The sequence below is a fragment of the Astatotilapia calliptera genome, chromosome 3 (assembly GCF_964374335.1).
Source record: "Astatotilapia calliptera chromosome 3, fAstCal68.1, whole genome shotgun sequence".
NCBI lineage: Eukaryota > Metazoa > Chordata > Actinopteri > Cichliformes > Cichlidae > Astatotilapia > Astatotilapia calliptera.
Window position 1 is genome coordinate 22792437 of NC_137424.1, and position 18932 is coordinate 22811368.

Sequence of the window (18932 nt, forward strand, 5' to 3'; positions counted from 1 at the left end):
AGCCACAGGCCCTGGTGTGGTGTAAGTGGCCTCAGCCAGAAGCCACAGGCACTGGTGTGGTGTAAGGGGCCTCAATAGCAACTAATGCCCTGGTGTGGTGTAAGTGACCTCAGCCAGCAGCCACAGGCCCTGGTGTGGTGTAAGTGGCCTCAGCCAGCAGCCACAGGCCCTGGTGTGGTGTAAGTGGCCTCAGCCAGTGCCACAGACCCTGGTGTGGTGTAATTGGCCTCAATAGCAACTAATGCCCTGGTGTGGTGTAAGTGGCCTCAGCCAGCAGCCACAGGCCCTGGTGTGGTGTAAGTGGCCTCAGCCAGCAGCCACAGGCCCTGGTGTGGTGTAAGTGGCCTCAATAGCAACTAATGCCCTGGTGTGGTGTAAGTGGCCTCAGCCAGCAGCCACAGGCCCTGGTGTGGTGTAAGTGGCCTCAGCCAGAGCCACAGGTCCGGGTGTGGTGTAAGTGGCCTCAGCCAGAGCCACAGGTCCTGGTGTGGTGTAAGTGGCCTCAGCCAGTGCCACAGGCCCTGGTGTGGTGTAAGTGGCCTCAGCCAGCAGCCACAGGCCCTGGTGTGGTGTAAGTGGCCTCAGCCAGCAGCCACAGGCCCTGGTGTGGTGTAAGTGGCCTCAGCCAGCAGCCACAGGCCCTGGTGTGGTGTAAGTGGCCTCAGCCAGCAGCCACAGGCCCTGGTGTGGTGTAAGTGGCCTCAGCCAGAGCCACAGGTCCTGGTGTGGTGTAAGTGGCCTCAGCCAGTGCCACAGGCCCTGGTGTGGTGTAAGTGGCCTGAGCAAGAGCCACAGACCCTGTTGTGGTGTAATTGGCCTCAATAGCAACTAAGGCCCTGGTGTGGTGTAGGTGGCCTCAGCCAGCAGCCACAGGCCCTGGTGTGGTGTAAGTGGCCTCAGCCAGAGCCACAGGTCCTGGTGTGGTGTAAGTGGCCTCAGCCAGTGCCACAGGCCCTGGTGTGGTGCAAGTGGCCTGAGCAAGAGCCACAGACCCTGTTGTGGTGTAATTGGCCTCAATAGCAACTAAGGCCCTGGTGTGGTGTAGGTGGCCTCAGCCAGCAGCCACAGGCCCTGGTGTGGTGTAAGTGGCCTCAGCCAGCAGCCACAGGCCCTGGTGTGGTGTAAGTGGCCTCAGCCAGCAGCCACAGGCCCTGATGTGGTGTACGTGGCCCCAGCTGGTCACTCAGGCCCTGGTGTGGTGTAGGTGGCATCAGCTAGCAGCACAAGACATTGGAAAACAGCCAAAAGCAATGTCGTTAATGTGCCCTCATTAATGGGCAGCTGCTTTTGGTCTTTTAATACACCCCTTCTCTGGATCAAAAGCGGTTCAATGGCATGAAAATGAAAGGCTTACAGCACCAGGTATTCCCAGGCGGTCTCCCATCCAAGTACTAACCAAGCCCAGCCCTGCTTAGCTTCCGAGATCAGACGAGGTCGGGCGTGCTCAGGGTGGTATGGCCGTAAGCTGCTGGCCCCAGCACAATGTCTCAATTTATGGATTCAACTGATTAGGTGGCAAGTACCTGAAGTTACGAAGACAATCCTTTAACCATACCTGCATGTTTGCATAATACCCTAACCCAAAGGCTCAGTTTAGCATTTATCTAACAGCACAGGCCCTGGATTGTTGAAGATGGCCTCAGGAACCAGCACAGGGCCTGGTGTGTTGTACATGGCCACAGCTAGCAGCACAGGGCCTGGTTTGGTGAAGATGGCCTCGGCCAGAAGCGCAGGGCCTGGTGTGATGTGAGTGGCCTGAGCAAGAGCCACAGGCCCTGGTGTGGTGTAAGTGGCCTCAGCCAGAAGCCACAGGCACTGGTGTGGTGTAAGTGGCCTCAGCCAGCAGCCACAGGCCCTGGTGTGGTGTAAGTGGCCTCAGCCAGCAGCCACAGGCCCTGGTGTGGTGTAAGTGGCCTCAGCCAGCAGCCACAGGCCCTGGTGTGGTGTAAGTGGCCTCAGCCAGAGCCACAGGCCCTGGTGCGGTGTAAGTGGCCTCAGCCAGTGCCACAGGCCCTGGTGTGGTGTAAGTGGCCTGAGCAAGAGCCACAGGCCCTGGTGTGGTGTAAGTGGCCTCAGCCAGCAGCCACAGGCCCTGGTGTGGTGTAAGTGGCCTCAGCCAGCAGCCACAGGCCCTGGTGTGGTGTAAGTGGCCTCAGCCAGCAGCCACAGGCCCTGGTGTGGTGTAAGTGGCCTCAGCCAGAGCCACAGGCCCTGGTGTAGTGTAAGTGGCCTCAGCCAGTGCCACAGGCCCTGGTGTGGTGTAAGTGGCCTGAGCAAGAGCCACAGACCCTGGTGTGGTGTAATTGGCCTCAATAGCAACTAATGCCCTGGTGTGGTGTAGGTGGCCTCAGCCAGCAGCCACAGGCCCTGGTGTGGTGTAAGTGGCCTCAGCCAGTGCCACAGGCCCTGGTGTGGTGTAAGGGGCCTCAATAGCAACTAATGCCCTGGTGTGGTGTAAGTGGCCTCAGCCAGCAGCCACAGGCACTGGTGTGGTGTAAGTGCCCTCAGCCAGCAGCCACAGGCCCTGGTGTGGTGTAAGTGGCCTCAGCCAGCAGCCACAGGCCCTGGTGTGGTGTAAGTGGCCTCAGCCAGCAGCACAGGCCCTGGTGTGGTGTAAGTGGCCTGAGCAAGAGCCACAGGCCCTGGTGTGGTGTAAGTGGCCTCAGCCAGAAGCCACAGGCACTGGTGTGGTGTAAGTGCCCTCAGCCAGCAGCCACAGGCCCTGGTGTGGTGTAAGTGACCTCAGCCAGCAGCCACAGGCCCTGGTGTGGTGTAAGTGGCCTCAGCCAGCAGCCACAGGCCCTGGTGCGGTGTAAGTGGCCTCAGCCAGTGCCACAGGCCCTGGTGTGGTGTAAGTGGCCTGAGCAAGAGCCACAGACCCTGGTGTGGTGTAATTGGCCTCAATAGCAACTAATGCCCTGGTGTGGTGTAAGTGGCCTCAGCCAGCAGCCACAGGCCCTGGTGTGGTGTAAGTGGCCTCAGCCAGCAGCCACAGGCCCTGATGTGGTGTAAGTGGCCCCAGCCGGTCACTCAGGCCCTGGTGTGGTGTAGGTGGCATCAGCTAGCAGCACAAGACATTGTAAAACAGCCAAAAGCAATGTCGTTAATGTGCCATCATTAATGGGCAGCTGCTTTTGGTCTTTTAATACACCCCTTCTCTGGATCAAAAGCGGTTCAATGACATGAAAATGAAAGGCTTACAGCACCAGGTAGTCTCCCATCCAAGTACAAACCAAGCCCAGCCCTGCTTAGCTTCCGAGATCAGACGAGGTCGGGCGTGCTCAGGGTGGTATGGCCGTAAGCTGCTGGCCCCAGCACAATGTCTCAATTTATGGATTCAACTGATTAGGTGGCAAGTACCTGAAGTTACGAAGACAATCCTTTAACCATACCTGCATGTTTGCATAATACCCTAACCCAAAGGCTCAGTTTAGCATTTATCTAACAGCACAGGCCATGGATTGTTGAAGATGGCCTCAGGAACCAGCACAGGGCCTGGTGTGTTGTACATGGCCACAGCTAGCAGCACAGGGCCTGGTTTGGTGAAGATGGCCTCGGCCAGAAGCGCAGGGCCTGGTGTGATGTGAGTGGCCTGAGCAAGAGCCACAGGCCCTGGTGTGGTGTAAGTGGCCTCAGCCAGAAGCCACAGGCACTGGTGTGGTGTAAGTGGCCTCAGCCAGCAGCCACAGGCCCTGGTGTGGTGTAAGTGGCCTCAGCCAGCAGCCACAGGCCCTGGTGTGGTGTAAGTGGCCTCAGCCAGCAGCCACAGGCCCTGGTGTGGTGTAAGTGGCCTCAGCCAGAGCCACAGGCCCTGGTGTGGTGTAAGTGGCCTCAGCCACTGCCACAGGCCCTGGTGTGGTGTAAGTGGCCTGAGCAAGAGCCAAAGACCCTGGTGTGGTGTAATTGGCCTCAATAGCAACTAATGCCCTGGTGTGGTGTAGGTGGCCTCAATAGCAACTAATGCCCTGGTGTGGTGTAAGTGGCCTCAGCCAGCAGCCACAGGCCCTGGTGTGGTGTAAGTGGCTTGAGCAAGAGCCACAGACCCTGGTGTGGTGTAATTGGCCTCAATAGCAACTAAGGCCCTGGTGTGGTGTAGGTGGCCTCAGCCAGCAGCCACAGGCCCTGGTGTGGTGTAAGTGGCCTCAGCCAGCAGCCACAGGCCCTGGTGTGGTGTAAGTGGCCTCAGCCAGCAGCCACAGGCCCTGATGTGGTGTAAGTGGCCCCAGCCGGTCACTCAGGCCCTGGTGTGGTGTAGGTGGCATCAGCTAGCAGCACAAGACATTGGAAAACAGCCAAAAGCAATGTCGTTAATGTGCCCTCATTAATGGGCAGCTGCTTTTGGTCTTTTAATACACCCCTTCTCTGGATCAAAAGCGGTTCAGTGACATGAAAATGAAATGCTTACAGCACCAGGTATTCCCAGGCGGTCTCCCATCCAAGTACTAACCAAGCCCAGCCCTGCTTAGCTTCCGAGATCAGACGAGGTCGGGCGTGCTCAGGGTGGTATGGCCGTAAGCTGCTGGCCCCAGCACAATGTCTCAATTTATGGATTCAACTGATTAGGTGGCAAGTACCTGAAGTTACGAAGACAATCCTTTAACCATACCTGCATTTTTGCATAATACCCTAACCCAAAGGCTCAGTTTAGCATTTATCTAACAGCACAGGCCCTGGATTGTTGAAGATGGCCTCAGGAACCAGCACAGGGCCTGGTGTGTTGTACATGGCCACAGCAAGCAGCACAGGGCCAGGTTTGGTGAAGATGGCCTCGGCCAGAAGCACAGGGTCTGGTGTGATATGAGTGGCCTGAGCAAGAGCCACAGGCCCTGGTGTGGTGTAAGTGGCCTCAGCCAGAAGCCACAGGCCCTGGTGTGGTGTAGGTGGCCTCAGCCAGCAGCCACAGGCCCTTGTGTGGTGTAAGTGGCCTCAGCCAGCAGCCACAGGCCCTGGTGTGGTGTAAGTGGCCTCAGCCAGCAGCCACAGGCCCTGGTGTGGTGTAAGTGGCCTCAGCCAGTGCCACAGGCCCTGGTGTGGTGTAAGGGGCCTCAATAGCAACTAATGCCCTGGTGTGGTGTAAGTGGCCTCAGCCAGCAGCCACAGGCACTGGTGTGGTGTACGTGCCCTCAACAAGCAGCCACAGGCCCTGGTGTGGTGTAAGTGGCCTCAGCCAGCAGCCACAGGCCCTGGTGTGGTGTAAGTGGCCTCAGCCAGCAGCCACAGGCCCTGGTGTGGTGTAAGTGGCCCAAGCAAGAGCCACAGGCCCTGGTGTGGTGTAAGTGGCCTCAGCCAGAAGCCACAGGCACTGGTGTGGTGTAAGTGCCCTCAGCCAGCAGCCACAGGCCCTGGTGTGGTGTAAGTGACCTCAGCCAGCAGCCACAGGCCCTGGTGTGGTGTAAGTGGCCTCAGCCAGCAGCCACAGGCCCTGGTGTGGTGTAAGTGGCCTCAGCCAGTGCCACAGGCACTGGTGTGGTGTAAGTGGCCTGAGCAAGAGTCACAGACCCTGGTGTGGTGTAATTGGCCTCAATAGCAACTAATGCCCTGGTGTGGTGTAGGTGGCCTCAGCCAGCAGCCACAGGCCCTGGTGTGTTGTAAGTGGCCTCAGTCAGTGCCACAGGCCCTGGTGTGGTGTAAGTGGCCTGAGCAAGAGCCACAGACCCTCGTGTGGTGTAATTGGCCTCAATAGCAACTAATGCCCTGGTGTGGTGTAAGTGGCCTCAGCCAGCAGCCACAGGCCCTGGTGTGGTGTAAGTGGCCTCAGAAGCAAATAAGGCCGTATTGTGGTGTATGTGGCCTCAGCCAGGAGCCACAGGCCCTGGTGTGGTGTAAGTGGCCTGAGCAAGAGCCACAGACCCTGGTGTGGTGTAAGTGGCCTCAGCCAGCAGCCACAGGCCTTGGTGTGGTGTAAGTCGCCTCAGCCAGAAGCCACAGGCACTGGTGTGGTGTAAGTGGCCTCAGCCAGCAGCCACAGGCCCTGGTGTGGTGTAAGTGGCCTGAGCAAGAGCCACAGGCCCTGGTGTGGTGTAATTGGCCTCAATAGCAACTAAGGCCCTGGTGTGGTGTAAGTGGCCTCATCCAGAGCCACAGGCCCTGGTGTGGTGTAAGTGGCCTCAGAAGCAAATAAGGCCGTGGTGTGGTGTAAGTGGCCTCAGCCAGAAGCCACAGGCACTGGTGTGGTGCAAGTGGCCTCAGCCAGCAGCCACAGGCCCTGGTGTGGTGTAAGTGACTTCAGCCAGTGCCACAGGCCCTGGTGTGGTGTAAGTGGCCTGAGCAAGAGCCACCGACCCTGGTGTGGTGTAATTGGCCTCAATAGCAACTAATGCCCTGGTCTGGTGTAGGTGGCCTCAGCCAGCAGCCACAGGCCCTGGTGTGGTGTAAGTGGCCTCAGCCAGTGCCACAGGCCCTGGTGTGGTGTAAGGGGCCTCAATAGCAACTAATGCCCTGGTGTGGTGTAAGTGGCCTCAGCCAACAGCCACAGGCACTGGTGTGGTGTAAGTGCCCTCAGCCAGCAGCCATAGGCCCTGGTGTGGTGTAAGTGGCCTCAGCCAGCAGCCACAGGCCCTGGTGTGGTGTAAGTGGCCTGAGCAAGAGCCACAGGCACTGGTGTGGTGTAAGTGCCCTCAGCCAGCAGCCACAGGCCCTGGTGTGGTGTAAGTGGCCTCAGCCAGCAGCCACAGGCCCTGGTGTGGTGTAAGTGGCCTCAGCCAGCAGCCACAGGCCATGGTGTGGTGTAAGTGGCCTCAGCCAGCAGCCACAGGCCCTGGTGTGGTGTAAGTGGCCTCAGCCAGCAGCCACAGGCCCTGGTGTGGTGTAAGTGGCCTCAGCCAGAGCCACAGGCCCTGGTATAGTGTAAGTGGCCTCAACCAGTGCCACAGGCCCTGGTGGGGTGTAAGTGGCCTGAGCAAGAGCCACAGACCCTGGTGTGGTGTAATTGGCCTCAATAGCAACTAATGCCCTGGTGTGGTGTAGGTGGCCTCAGCCAGCAGCCACAGGCCCTGGTGTGGTGTAAGTGGCCTCAGCCAGTGCCACAGGCCCTGGTGTGGTGTAAGGGGCCTCAATAGCAACTAATGCCCTGGTGTGGTGTAGGTGGCCTCAGCCAGCAGCCACAGGCCCTGGTGTGGTGTAAGTGGCCTCAGCCAGTGCCAAAGGCCCTGATGTGGTGTAAGTGGCCTCAATAGCAACTAATGCCCTGGTGTGGTGTAAGTGGCCTCAGCCAGCAGCCACAGGCACTGGTGTGGTGTAAGTGGCCTCAGCCAGCAGCCACAGGCCCTGGTGTGGTGTAAGTGGCCTCAGCCAGTGCCACAGGCCCTGGTGTGGTGTAAGTGGCCTGAGCAAGAGCCAAAGACCCTGGTGTGGTGTAATTGGCCTCAATAGCAACTTATGCCCTGGTGTGGTGTAAGTGGCCTCAGCCAGCAGCCACAGGCCCTGGTGTGGTGTAAGTGGCCTCAGCCAGCAGCCACAGGCCCTGGTGTGGTGTAAGTGGCCTGAGCAAGAGCCACAGGCCCTGGTGTGGTGTAAGTGGCCTCAGCCAGAAGCCACAGGCACTGGTGTGGTGTAAGGGGCCTCAATAGCAACTAATGCCCTGGTGTGGTGTAAGTGACCTCAGCCAGCAGCCACAGGCCCTGGTGTGGTGTAAGTGGCCTCAGCCAGCAGCCACAGGCCCTGGTGTGGTGTAAGTGGCCTCAGCCAGTGCCACAGACCCTGGTGTGGTGTAATTGGCCTCAATAGCAACTAATGCCCTGGTGTGGTGTAAGTGGCCTCAGCCAGCAGCCACAGGCCCTGGTGTGGTGTAAGTGGCCTCAGCCAGCAGCCACAGGCCCTGGTGTGGTGTAAGTGGCCTCAATAGCAACTAATGCCCTGGTGTGGTGTAAGTGGCCTCAGCCAGCAGCCACAGGCCCTGGTGTGGTGTAAGTGGCCTCAGCCAGAGCCACAGGTCCGGGTGTGGTGTAAGTGGCCTCAGCCAGAGCCACAGGTCCTGGTGTGGTGTAAGTGGCCTCAGCCAGTGCCACAGGCCCTGGTGTGGTGTAAGTGGCCTCAGCCAGCAGCCACAGGCCCTGGTGTGGTGTAAGTGGCCTCAGCCAGCAGCCACAGGCCCTGGTGTGGTGTAAGTGGCCTCAGCCAGCAGCCACAGGCCCTGGTGTGGTGTAAGTGGCCTCAGCCAGCAGCCACAGGCCCTGGTGTGGTGTAAGTGGCCTCAGCCAGAGCCACAGGTCCTGGTGTGGTGTAAGTGGCCTCAGCCAGTGCCACAGGCCCTGGTGTGGTGTAAGTGGCCTGAGCAAGAGCCACAGACCCTGTTGTGGTGTAATTGGCCTCAATAGCAACTAAGGCCCTGGTGTGGTGTAGGTGGCCTCAGCCAGCAGCCACAGGCCCTGGTGTGGTGTAAGTGGCCTCAGCCAGAGCCACAGGTCCTGGTGTGGTGTAAGTGGCCTCAGCCAGTGCCACAGGCCCTGGTGTGGTGTAAGTGGCCTGAGCAAGAGCCACAGACCCTGTTGTGTTGTAATTGGCCTCAATAGCAACTAAGGCCCTGGTGTGGTGTAGGTGGCCTCAGCCAGCAGCCACAGGCCCTGGTGTGGTGTAAGTGGCCTCAGCCAGCAGCCACAGGCCCTGGTGTGGTGTAAGTGGCCTCAGCCAGCAGCCACAGGCCCTGATGTGGTGTACGTGGCCCCAGCTGGTCACTCAGGCCCTGGTGTGGTGTAGGTGGCATCAGCTAGCAGCACAAGACATTGGAAAACAGCCAAAAGCAATGTCGTTAATGTGCCCTCATTAATGGGCAGCTGCTTTTGGTCTTTTAATACACCCCTTCTCTGGATCAAAAGCGGTTCAATGGCATGAAAATGAAAGGCTTACAGCACCAGGTATTCCCAGGCGGTCTCCCATCCAAGTACTAACCAAGCCCAGCCCTGCTTAGCTTCCGAGATCAGACGAGGTCGGGCGTGCTCAGGGTGGTATGGCCGTAAGCTGCTGGCCCCAGCACAATGTCTCAATTTATGGATTCAACTGATTAGGTGGCAAGTACCTGAAGTTACGAAGACAATCCTTTAACCATACCTGCATGTTTGCATAATACCCTAACCCAAAGGCTCAGTTTAGCATTTATCTAACAGCACAGGCCCTGGATTGTTGAAGATGGCCTCAGGAACCAGCACAGGGCCTGGTGTGTTGTACATGGCCACAGCTAGCAGCACAGGGCCTGGTTTGGTGAAGATGGCCTCGGCCAGAAGCGCAGGGCCTGGTGTGATGTGAGTGGCCTGAGCAAGAGCCACAGGCCCTGGTGTGGTGTAAGTGGCCTCAGCCAGAAGCCACAGGCACTGGTGTGGTGTAAGTGGCCTCAGCCAGCAGCCACAGGCCCTGGTGTGGTGTAAGTGGCCTCAGCCAGCAGCCACAGGCCCTGGTGTGGTGTAAGTGGCCTCAGCCAGCAGCCACAGGCCCTGGTGTGGTGTAAGTGGCCTCAGCCAGAGCCACAGGCCCTGGTGCGGTGTAAGTGGCCTCAGCCAGTGCCACAGGCCCTGGTGTGGTGTAAGTGGCCTGAGCAAGAGCCACAGGCCCTGGTGTGGTGTAAGTGGCCTCAGCCAGCAGCCACAGGCCCTGGTGTGGTGTAAGTGGCCTCAGCCAGCAGCCACAGGCCCTGGTGTGGTGTAAGTGGCCTCAGCCAGCAGCCACAGGCCCTGGTGTGGTGTAAGTGGCCTCAGCCAGAGCCACAGGCCCTGGTGTAGTGTAAGTGGCCTCAGCCAGTGCCACAGGCCCTGGTGTGGTGTAAGTGGCCTGAGCAAGAGCCACAGACCCTGGTGTGGTGTAATTGGCCTCAATAGCAACTAATGCCCTGGTGTGGTGTAAGTGGCCTCAGCCAGCAGCCACAGGCCCTGGTGTGGTGTAAGTGGCCTCAGCCAGTGCCACAGGCCCTGGTGTGGTGTAAGGGGCCTCAATAGCAACTAATGCCCTGGTGTGGTGTAAGTGGCCTCAGCCAGCAGCCACAGGCACTGGTGTGGTGTAAGTGCCCTCAGCCAGCAGCCACAGGCCCTGGTGTGGTGTAAGTGGCCTCAGCCAGCAGCCACAGGCCCTGGTGTGGTGTAAGTGGCCTCAGCCAGCAGCACAGGCCCTGGTGTGGTGTAAGTGGCCTGAGCAAGAGCCACAGGCCCTGGTGTGGTGTAAGTGGCCTCAGCCAGAAGCCACAGGCACTGGTGTGGTGTAAGTGCCCTCAGCCAGCAGCCACAGGCCCTGGTGTGGTGTAAGTGACCTCAGCCAGCAGCCACAGGCCCTGGTGTGGTGTAAGTGGCCTCAGCCAGCAGCCACAGGCCCTGGTGCGGTGTAAGTGGCCTCAGCCAGTGCCACAGGCCCTGGTGTGGTGTAAGTGGCCTGAGCAAGAGCCACAGACCCTGGTGTGGTGTAATTGGCCTCAATAGCAACTAATGCCCTGGTGTGGTGTAAGTGGCCTCAGCCAGCAGCCACAGGCCCTGGTGTGGTGTAAGTGGCCTCAGCCAGCAGCCACAGGCCCTGATGTGGTGTAAGTGGCCCCAGCCGGTCACTCAGGCCCTGGTGTGGTGTAGGTGGCATCAGCTAGCAGCACAAGACATTGTAAAACAGCCAAAAGCAATGTCGTTAATGTGCCATCATTAATGGGCAGCTGCTTTTGGTCTTTTAATACACCCCTTCTCTGGATCAAAAGCGGTTCAATGACATGAAAATGAAAGGCTTACAGCACCAGGTAGTCTCCCATCCAAGTACAAACCAAGCCCAGCCCTGCTTAGCTTCCGAGATCAGACGAGGTCGGGCGTGCTCAGGGTGGTATGGCCGTAAGCTGCTGGCCCCAGCACAATGTCTCAATTTATGGATTCAACTGATTAGGTGGCAAGTACCTGAAGTTACGAAGACAATCCTTTAACCATACCTGCATGTTTGCATAATACCCTAACCCAAAGGCTCAGTTTAGCATTTATCTAACAGCACAGGCCATGGATTGTTGAAGATGGCCTCAGGAACCAGCACAGGGCCTGGTGTGTTGTACATGGCCACAGCTAGCAGCACAGGGCCTGGTTTGGTGAAGATGGCCTCGGCCAGAAGCGCAGGGCCTGGTGTGATGTGAGTGGCCTGAGCAAGAGCCACAGGCCCTGGTGTGGTGTAAGTGGCCTCAGCCAGAAGCCACAGGCACTGGTGTGGTGTAAGTGGCCTCAGCCAGCAGCCACAGGCCCTGGTGTGGTGTAAGTGGCCTCAGCCAGCAGCCACAGGCCCTGGTGTGGTGTAAGTGGCCTCAGCCAGCAGCCACAGGCCCTGGTGTGGTGTAAGTGGCCTCAGCCAGAGCCACAGGCCCTGGTGTGGTGTAAGTGGCCTCAGCCACTGCCACAGGCCCTGGTGTGGTGTAAGTGGCCTGAGCAAGAGCCAAAGACCCTGGTGTGGTGTAATTGGCCTCAATAGCAACTAATGCCCTGGTGTGGTGTAGGTGGCCTCAATAGCAACTAATGCCCTGGTGTGGTGTAAGTGGCCTCAGCCAGCAGCCACAGGCCCTGGTGTGGTGTAAGTGGCTTGAGCAAGAGCCACAGACCCTGGTGTGGTGTAATTGGCCTCAATAGCAACTAAGGCCCTGGTGTGGTGTAGGTGGCCTCAGCCAGCAGCCACAGGCCCTGGTGTGGTGTAAGTGGCCTCAGCCAGCAGCCACAGGCCCTGGTGTGGTGTAAGTGGCCTCAGCCAGCAGCCACAGGCCCTGATGTGGTGTAAGTGGCCCCAGCCGGTCACTCAGGCCCTGGTGTGGTGTAGGTGGCATCAGCTAGCAGCACAAGACATTGGAAAACAGCCAAAAGCAATGTCGTTAATGTGCCCTCATTAATGGGCAGCTGCTTTTGGTCTTTTAATACACCCCTTCTCTGGATCAAAAGCGGTTCAGTGACATGAAAATGAAAGGCTTACAGCACCAGGTATTCCCAGGCGGTCTCCCATCCAAGTACTAACCAAGCCCAGCCCTGCTTAGCTTCCGAGATCAGACGAGGTCGGGCGTGCTCAGGGTGGTATGGCCGTAAGCTGCTGGCCCCAGCACAATGTCTCAATTTATGGATTCAACTGATTAGGTGGCAAGTACCTGAAGTTACGAAGACAATCCTTTAACCATACCTGCATTTTTGCATAATACCCTAACCCAAAGGCTCAGTTTAGCATTTATCTAACAGCACAGGCCCTGGATTGTTGAAGATGGCCTCAGGAACCAGCACAGGGCCTGGTGTGTTGTACATGGCCACAGCAAGCAGCACAGGGCCAGGTTTGGTGAAGATGGCCTCGGCCAGAAGCACAGGGTCTGGTGTGATATGAGTGGCCTGAGCAAGAGCCACAGGCCCTGGTGTGGTGTAAGTGGCCTCAGCCAGAAGCCACAGGCCCTGGTGTGGTGTAGGTGGCCTCAGCCAGCAGCCACAGGCCCTTGTGTGGTGTAAGTGGCCTCAGCCAGCAGCCACAGGCCCTGGTGTGGTGTAAGTGGCCTCAGCCAGCAGCCACAGGCCCTGGTGTGGTGTAATTGGCCTCAATAGCAACTAAGGCCCTGGTGTGGTGTAAGTGGCCTCAGCCAGCAGCCACAGGCCCTGGTGTGGTGTAAGTGGCCTCAGCCAGTGCCACAGGCCCTGGTGTGGTGTAAGGGGCCTCAATAGCAACTAATGCCCTGGTGTGGTGTAAGTGGCCTCAGCCAGCAGCCACAGGCACTGGTGTGGTGTACGTGCCCTCAACAAGCAGCCACAGGCCCTGGTGTGGTGTAAGTGGCCTCAGCCAGCAGCCACAGGCCCTGGTGTGGTGTAAGTGGCCTCAGCCAGCAGCCACAGGCCCTGGTGTGGTGTAAGTGGCCCAAGCAAGAGCCACAGGCCCTGGTGTGGTGTAAGTGGCCTCAGCCAGAAGCCACAGGCACTGGTGTGGTGTAAGTGCCCTCAGCCAGCAGCCACAGGCCCTGGTGTGGTGTAAGTGACCTCAGCCAGCAGCCACAGGCCCTGGTGTGGTGTAAGTGGCCTCAGCCAGCAGCCACAGGCCCTGGTGTGGTGTAAGTGGCCTCAGCCAGTGCCACAGGCACTGGTGTGGTGTAAGTGGCCTGAGCAAGAGTCACAGACCCTGGTGTGGTGTAATTGGCCTCAATAGCAACTAATGCCCTGGTGTGGTGTAGGTGGCCTCAGCCAGCAGCCACAGGCCCTGGTGTGTTGTAAGTGGCCTCAGTCAGTGCCACAGGCCCTGGTGTGGTGTAAGTGGCCTGAGCAAGAGCCACAGACCCTCGTGTGGTGTAATTGGCCTCAATAGCAACTAATGCCCTGGTGTGGTGTAAGTGGCCTCAGCCAGCAGCCACAGGCCCTGGTGTGGTGTAAGTGGCCTCAGAAGCAAATAAGGCCGTATTGTGGTGTATGTGGCCTCAGCCAGCAGCCACAGGCCTTGGTGTGGTGTAAGTCGCCTCAGCCAGAAGCCACAGGCACTGGTGTGGTGTAAGTGGCCTCAGCCAGCAGCCACAGGCCCTGGTGTGGTGTAAGTGGCCTGAGCAAGAGCCACAGGCCCTGGTGTGGTGTAATTGGCCTCAATAGCAACTAAGGCCCTGGTGTGGTGTAAGTGGCCTCATCCAGAGCCACAGGCCCTGGTGTGGTGTAAGTGGCCTCAGAAGCAAATAAGGCCGTGGTGTGGTGTAAGTGGCCTCAGCCAGAAGCCACAGGCACTGGTGTGGTGCAAGTGGCCTCAGCCAGCAGCCACAGGCCCTGGTGTGGTGTAAGTGGCCTCAGCCAGCAGCCACAGGCCCTGGTGTGGTGTAAGTGGCCTGAGCAAGAGCCACCGACCCTGGTGTGGTGTAATTGGCCTCAATAGCAACTAATGCCCTGGTCTGGTGTAGGTGGCCTCAGCCAGCAGCCACAGGCCCTGGTGTGGTGTAAGTGGCCTCAGCCAGTGCCACAGGCCCTGGTGTGGTGTAAGGGGCCTCAATAGCAACTAATGCCCTGGTGTGGTGTAAGTGGCCTCAGCCAACAGCCACAGGCACTGGTGTGGTGTAAGTGCCCTCAGCCAGCAGCCATAGGCCCTGGTGTGGTGTAAGTGGCCTCAGCCAGCAGCCACAGGCCCTGGTGTGGTGTAAGTGGCCTGAGCAAGAGCCACAGGCACTGGTGTGGTGTAAGTGCCCTCAGCCAGCAGCCACAGGCCCTGGTGTGGTGTAAGTGGCCTCAGCCAGCAGCCACAGGCCCTGGTGTGGTGTAAGTGGCCTCAGCCAGCAGCCACAGGCCATGGTGTGGTGTAAGTGGCCTCAGCCAGCAGCCACAGGCCCTGGTGTGGTGTAAGTGGCCTCAGCCAGCAGCCACAGGCCCTGGTGTGGTGTAAGTGGCCTCAGCCAGAGCCACAGGCCCTGGTATAGTGTAAGTGGCCTCAACCAGTGCCACAGGCCCTGGTGGGGTGTAAGTGGCCTGAGCAAGAGCCACAGACCCTGGTGTGGTGTAATTGGCCTCAATAGCAACTAATGCCCTGGTGTGGTGTAGGTGGCCTCAGCCAGCAGCCACAGGCCCTGGTGTGGTGTAAGTGGCCTCAGCCAGTGCCACAGGCCCTGGTGTGGTGTAAGGGGCCTCAATAGCAACTAATGCCCTGGTGTGGTGTAGGTGGCCTCAGCCAGCAGCCACAGGCCCTGGTGTGGTGTAAGTGGCCTCAGCCAGTGCCAAAGGCCCTGATGTGGTGTAAGTGGCCTCAATAGCAACTAATGCCCTGGTGTGGTGTAAGTGGCCTCAGCCAGCAGCCACAGGCACTGGTGTGGTGTAAGTGGCCTCAGCCAGCAGCCACAGGCCCTGGTGTGGTGTAAGTGGCCTCAGCCAGCAGCCACAGGCACTGGTGTGGTGTAAGTGGCCTCAGCCAGCAGCCACAGGCCCTGGTGTGGTGTAAGTGCCCTCAGCCAGCAGCCACAGGCCCTGGTGTGGTGTAAGTGACCTCAGCCAGCAGCCACAGGCCCTGGTGTGGTGTAAGTGGCCTCAGCCAGCAGCCACAGGCCCTGGTGTGGTGTAAGTGGCCTCAGCCAGTGCCACAGGCCCTGGTGTGGTGTAAGTGGCCTGAGCAAGAGTCACAGACCTTGGTGTGGTGTAATTGGCCTCAATAGCAACTAATGCCCTGGTGTGGTGTAGGTGGCCTCAGCCAGCAGCCACAGGCCCTGGTGTGGTGTAAGTGGCCTCAGCCAGTGCCACAGGCCCTGGTGTGGTGTAAGTGGCCTGAGCAAGAGCCACAGGCCCTGGTGTGGTGTAAGTGGCCTCAGCCAGCAGCCACAGGCCCTGGTGTGGTGTAAGTGGCCTGAGCAAGAGCCACAGGCCCTGGTGTGGTGTAAGTGGCCTCAGCCAGAAGCCACAGGCACTGGTGTGGTGTAAGTGCCCTCAGCCAGCAGCCACAGGCCCTGGTGTGGTGTAAGTGACCTCAGCCAGCAGCCACAGGCCCTGGTGTGGTGTAAGTGGCCTCAGCCAGCAGCCACAGGCCCTGGTGTGGTGTAAGTGGCCTCAGCCAGTGCCACAGGCCCTGGTGTGGTGTAAGTGGCCTGAGCAAGAGTCACAGACCCTGGTGTGGTGTAATTGGCCTCAATAGCAACTAATGCCCTGGTGTGGTGTAGGTGGCCTCAGCCAGCAGCCACAGGCCCTGATGTGGTGTAAGTGGCCCCAGCCGGTCACTCAGGCCCTGGTGTGGTGTAGGTGGCATCAGCTAGCAGCACAAGACATTGGAAAAGAGCCAAAATCAATGTCGTTAATGTGCCCTCATTAATGGGCAGCTGCTTTTGGTCTTTTAATACACCCCTTCTCTGGATCAAAAGCGGTTCAATGACATGAAAATGAAAGGCTTACAGCACCAGGTATTCCCAGGTAGTCTCCCATCCAAGTACTAACCAAGCCCAGCCCTGCTTAGCTTCCGAGATCAGACGAGGTCGGGCGTGCTCAGGGTGGTATGGCCGTAAGCTGCTGGCCCCAGCACAATGTCTCAATTTATGGATTCAACTGATTAGGTGGCAAGTACCTGAAGTTACGAAGACAATCCTTTAACCATACCTGCATGTTTGCATAATACCCTAACCCAAAGGCTCAGTTTAGCATTTATCTAACAGCACAGGCCATGGATTGTTGAAGATGGCCTCAGGAACCAGCACAGGGCCTGGTGTGTTGTACATGGCCACAGCTAGCAGCACAGGGCCTGGTTTGGTGAAGATGGCCTCGGCCAGAAGCGCAGGGCCTGGTGTGATGTGAGTGGCCTGAGCAAGAGCCACAGGCCCTGGTGTGGTGTAAGTGGCCTCAGCCAGAAGCCACAGGCACTGGTGTGGTGTAAGTGGCCTCAGCCAGCAGCCACAGGCCCTGGTGTGGTGTAAGTGGCCTCAGCCAGCAGCCACAGGCCCTGGTGTGGTGTAAGTGGCCTCAGCCAGCAGCCACAGGCCCTGGTGTGGTGTAAGTGGACTCAGCCAGAGCCACAGGCCCTGGTGTGGTGTAAGTGGCCTCAGCCAGTGCCACAGGCCCTGGTGTGGTGTAAGTGGCCTGAGAAAGAGCCAAAGACCCTGGTGTGGTGTAATTGGCCTCAATAGCAACTTATGCCCTGGTGTGGTGTAAGTGGCCTCAGCCAGCAGCCACAGGCCCTGGTGTGGTGTAAGTGGCCTCAATAGCAACTAATGCCCTGGTGTGGTGTAAGTGGCCTCAGCCAGCAGCCACAGGCCCTGGTGTGGTGTAAGTGGCCTCAGCCAGCAGCCACAGGCCCTGGTGTGGTGTAAGTGGCCTGAGCAAGAGCCACAGGCCCTGGTGTGGTGTAAGTGGCCTCAGCCAGCAGCCACAGGCCCTGGTGTGGTGTAAGTGGCCTCAGCCAGTGCCACAGACCCTGGTGTGGTGTAATTGGCCTCAATAGCAACTAATGCCCTGGTGTGGTGTAAGTGGCCTCAGCCAGCAGCCACAGGCCCTGGTGTGGTGTAAGTGGCCTCAGCCAGCAGCCACAGGACCTGATGTGGTGTAAGTGGCCCCAGCCGGTCACTCAGGCCCTGGTGTGGTGTAGGTGGCATCAGCTAGCAGCACAAGACATTGGAAAACAGCCAAAAGCAATGTCGTTAATGTGCCCTCATTAATGGGCAGCTGCTTTTGGTCTTTTAATACACCCCTTCTCTGGATCAAAAGCGGTTCAATGACATGAAAATGAAAGGCTTACAGCACCAGGTATTCCCCCATCCAAGTACTAACCAAGCCCAGCCCTGCTTAGCTTCCGAGATCAGACGAGGTCGGGCGTGCTCAGGGTGGTATGGCCGTAAGCTGCTGGCCCCAGCACAATGTCTCAATTTATGGATTCAACTGATTAGGTGGCAAGTACCTGAAGTTACGAAGACAATCCTTTAACCATACCTGCATGTTTGCATAATACCCTAACCCAAAGGCTCAGTTTAGCATTTATCTAACAGCACAGGCCCTGGATTGTTGAAGATGGCCTCAGGAACCAGCACAGGGCCTGGTGTGTTGTACATGGCCACAGCTAGCAGCACAGGGCCTGGTGTGATGTGAGTGGCCTGAGCCAGAAGCCACAGGCACTGGTGTGGTGTAAGTGGCCTCAGCCAGCAGCCACAGGCCCTGGTGTGGTGTAAGTGGCCTCAGCCAGCAGCCACAGGCCCTGGTGTGGTGTAAGTGGCCTCAGCCAGCAGCCACAGGCCCTGGTGTGGTGTAAGTGGCCTCAGCCAGAGCCACAGGTCCTGGTGTGGTGTAAGTGGCCTCAGCCAGTGCCACAGGCCCTGGTGTGGTGTAAGTGGCCTCAGCCAGAAGCCACAGGCCCTGGTGTGGTGTAAGTGGCCTCAGCCAGCAGCCACAGGCCCTGGTGTGGTGTAAGTGGCCTCAGCCAGAGCCACAGGTCCTGGTGTGGTGTAAGTGGCCTCAGCCAGTGCCACAGGCCCTGGTGTGGTGTAAGTGGCCAAAGCAAGAGCAACAGACCCTGGTGTGGTGTAATTGGCCTCAATAGCAACTAATGCCCTGGTGTGGTGTAGGTGGCCTCAGCCAGCAGCCACAGGCCCTGGTGTGGTGTAAGTGGCCTCAATAGCAACTAATGCCCTGGTGTGGTGTAAGTGGCCTCAGCCAGCAGCCACAGGCCCTGGTGTGGTGTAAGTGGCCTCAGCCAGAGCCACAGGTCCGGGTGTGGTGTAAGTGGCCTCAGCCAGAGCCACAGGTCCTGGTGTGGTGTAAGTGGCCTCAGCCAGTGCCACAGGCCCTGGTGTGGTGTAAGTGGCCTCAGCCAGCAGCCACAGGCCCTGGTGTGGTGTAAGTGGCCTCAGCCAGCAGCCACAGGCCCTGGTGTGGTGTAAGTGGCCTCAGCCAGCAGCCACAGGCCCTGGTGTGGTGTAAGTGGCCTGAGCAAGAGCCACAGGCACTGGTGTGGTGTAAGTGCCCTCAGCCAGCAGCCACAGGCCCTGGTGTGGTGTAAGTGGCCTCAGCCAGCAGCCACAGGCCATGGTGTGGTGTAAGTGGCCTCAGCCAGCAGCCACAGGCCCTGGTGTGGTGTAAGTGGCCTCAGCCAGTGCCACAGGCCCTGGTGTGGTGTAAGTGGCCTGAGCAAGAGTCACAGACCCTGGTGTGGTGTAATTGGCCTCAATAGCAACTAATGCCCTGGTGTGGTGTAGGTGGCCTCAGCCAGCAGCCACAGGCCCTGGTGTGGTGTAAGTGGCCTCAGCCAGCAGCCCCAGGCCCTGGTGTGGTGTAAGTGGCCTGAGCAAGAGCCACAGACCCTGGTGTGGTGTAATTGGCCTCAATAGCAACTAATGCCCTGGTGTGGTGTAAGTGGCCTCAGCCCGCAGCCACAGGCCCTGGTGTGGTGTAAGTGGCCTCATCCAGCAGCCACAGGCCCTGATGTGGTGTAAGTGGCCCCAGCCGGTCACTCAGGCCCTGGTGTGGTGTAGGTGGCATCAGCTAGCAGCACAAGACATTGGAAAACAGCCAAAAGCAATGTCGTTAATGTGCCCTCATTAATGGGCAGCTGCTTTT

The 18932-nt window shown here is 58.6% G+C and overlaps 5 non-coding genes and 3 pseudogenes across 5 annotated transcripts; all 8 read right to left on the bottom strand.

The window, feature by feature from the left end:
* Positions 1–1347: 1347 nt before the first annotated feature.
* LOC145427531 (5S ribosomal RNA) lies at positions 1348–1466 on the bottom strand. The gene has a single exon (XR_013908073.1). It is a non-coding gene; the product is annotated as a 5S ribosomal RNA (ribosomal RNA).
* A 1728-nt stretch (positions 1467–3194) lies between these two features.
* Positions 3195–3303, bottom strand: LOC145427464 (5S ribosomal RNA; annotated as a pseudogene).
* A 1095-nt stretch (positions 3304–4398) lies between these two features.
* On the bottom strand, positions 4399–4517 carry LOC145427825 (5S ribosomal RNA). Its single transcript, XR_013908367.1, has one exon. It is a non-coding gene; the product is annotated as a 5S ribosomal RNA (ribosomal RNA).
* A 4320-nt stretch (positions 4518–8837) lies between these two features.
* Positions 8838–8956, bottom strand: LOC145427542 (5S ribosomal RNA). Its single transcript, XR_013908084.1, has one exon. It is a non-coding gene; the product is annotated as a 5S ribosomal RNA (ribosomal RNA).
* Positions 8957–10684: 1728 nt separating this feature from the next.
* On the bottom strand, positions 10685–10793 carry LOC145427465 (5S ribosomal RNA; annotated as a pseudogene).
* A 1095-nt stretch (positions 10794–11888) lies between these two features.
* LOC145427553 (5S ribosomal RNA) lies at positions 11889–12007 on the bottom strand. Its single transcript, XR_013908095.1, has one exon. It is a non-coding gene; the product is annotated as a 5S ribosomal RNA (ribosomal RNA).
* A 3774-nt stretch (positions 12008–15781) lies between these two features.
* LOC145427563 (5S ribosomal RNA) lies at positions 15782–15900 on the bottom strand. Its single transcript, XR_013908105.1, has one exon. It is a non-coding gene; the product is annotated as a 5S ribosomal RNA (ribosomal RNA).
* A 1214-nt stretch (positions 15901–17114) lies between these two features.
* On the bottom strand, positions 17115–17223 carry LOC145427414 (5S ribosomal RNA; annotated as a pseudogene).
* Between the last annotated feature and the right edge of the window lie 1709 nt (positions 17224–18932).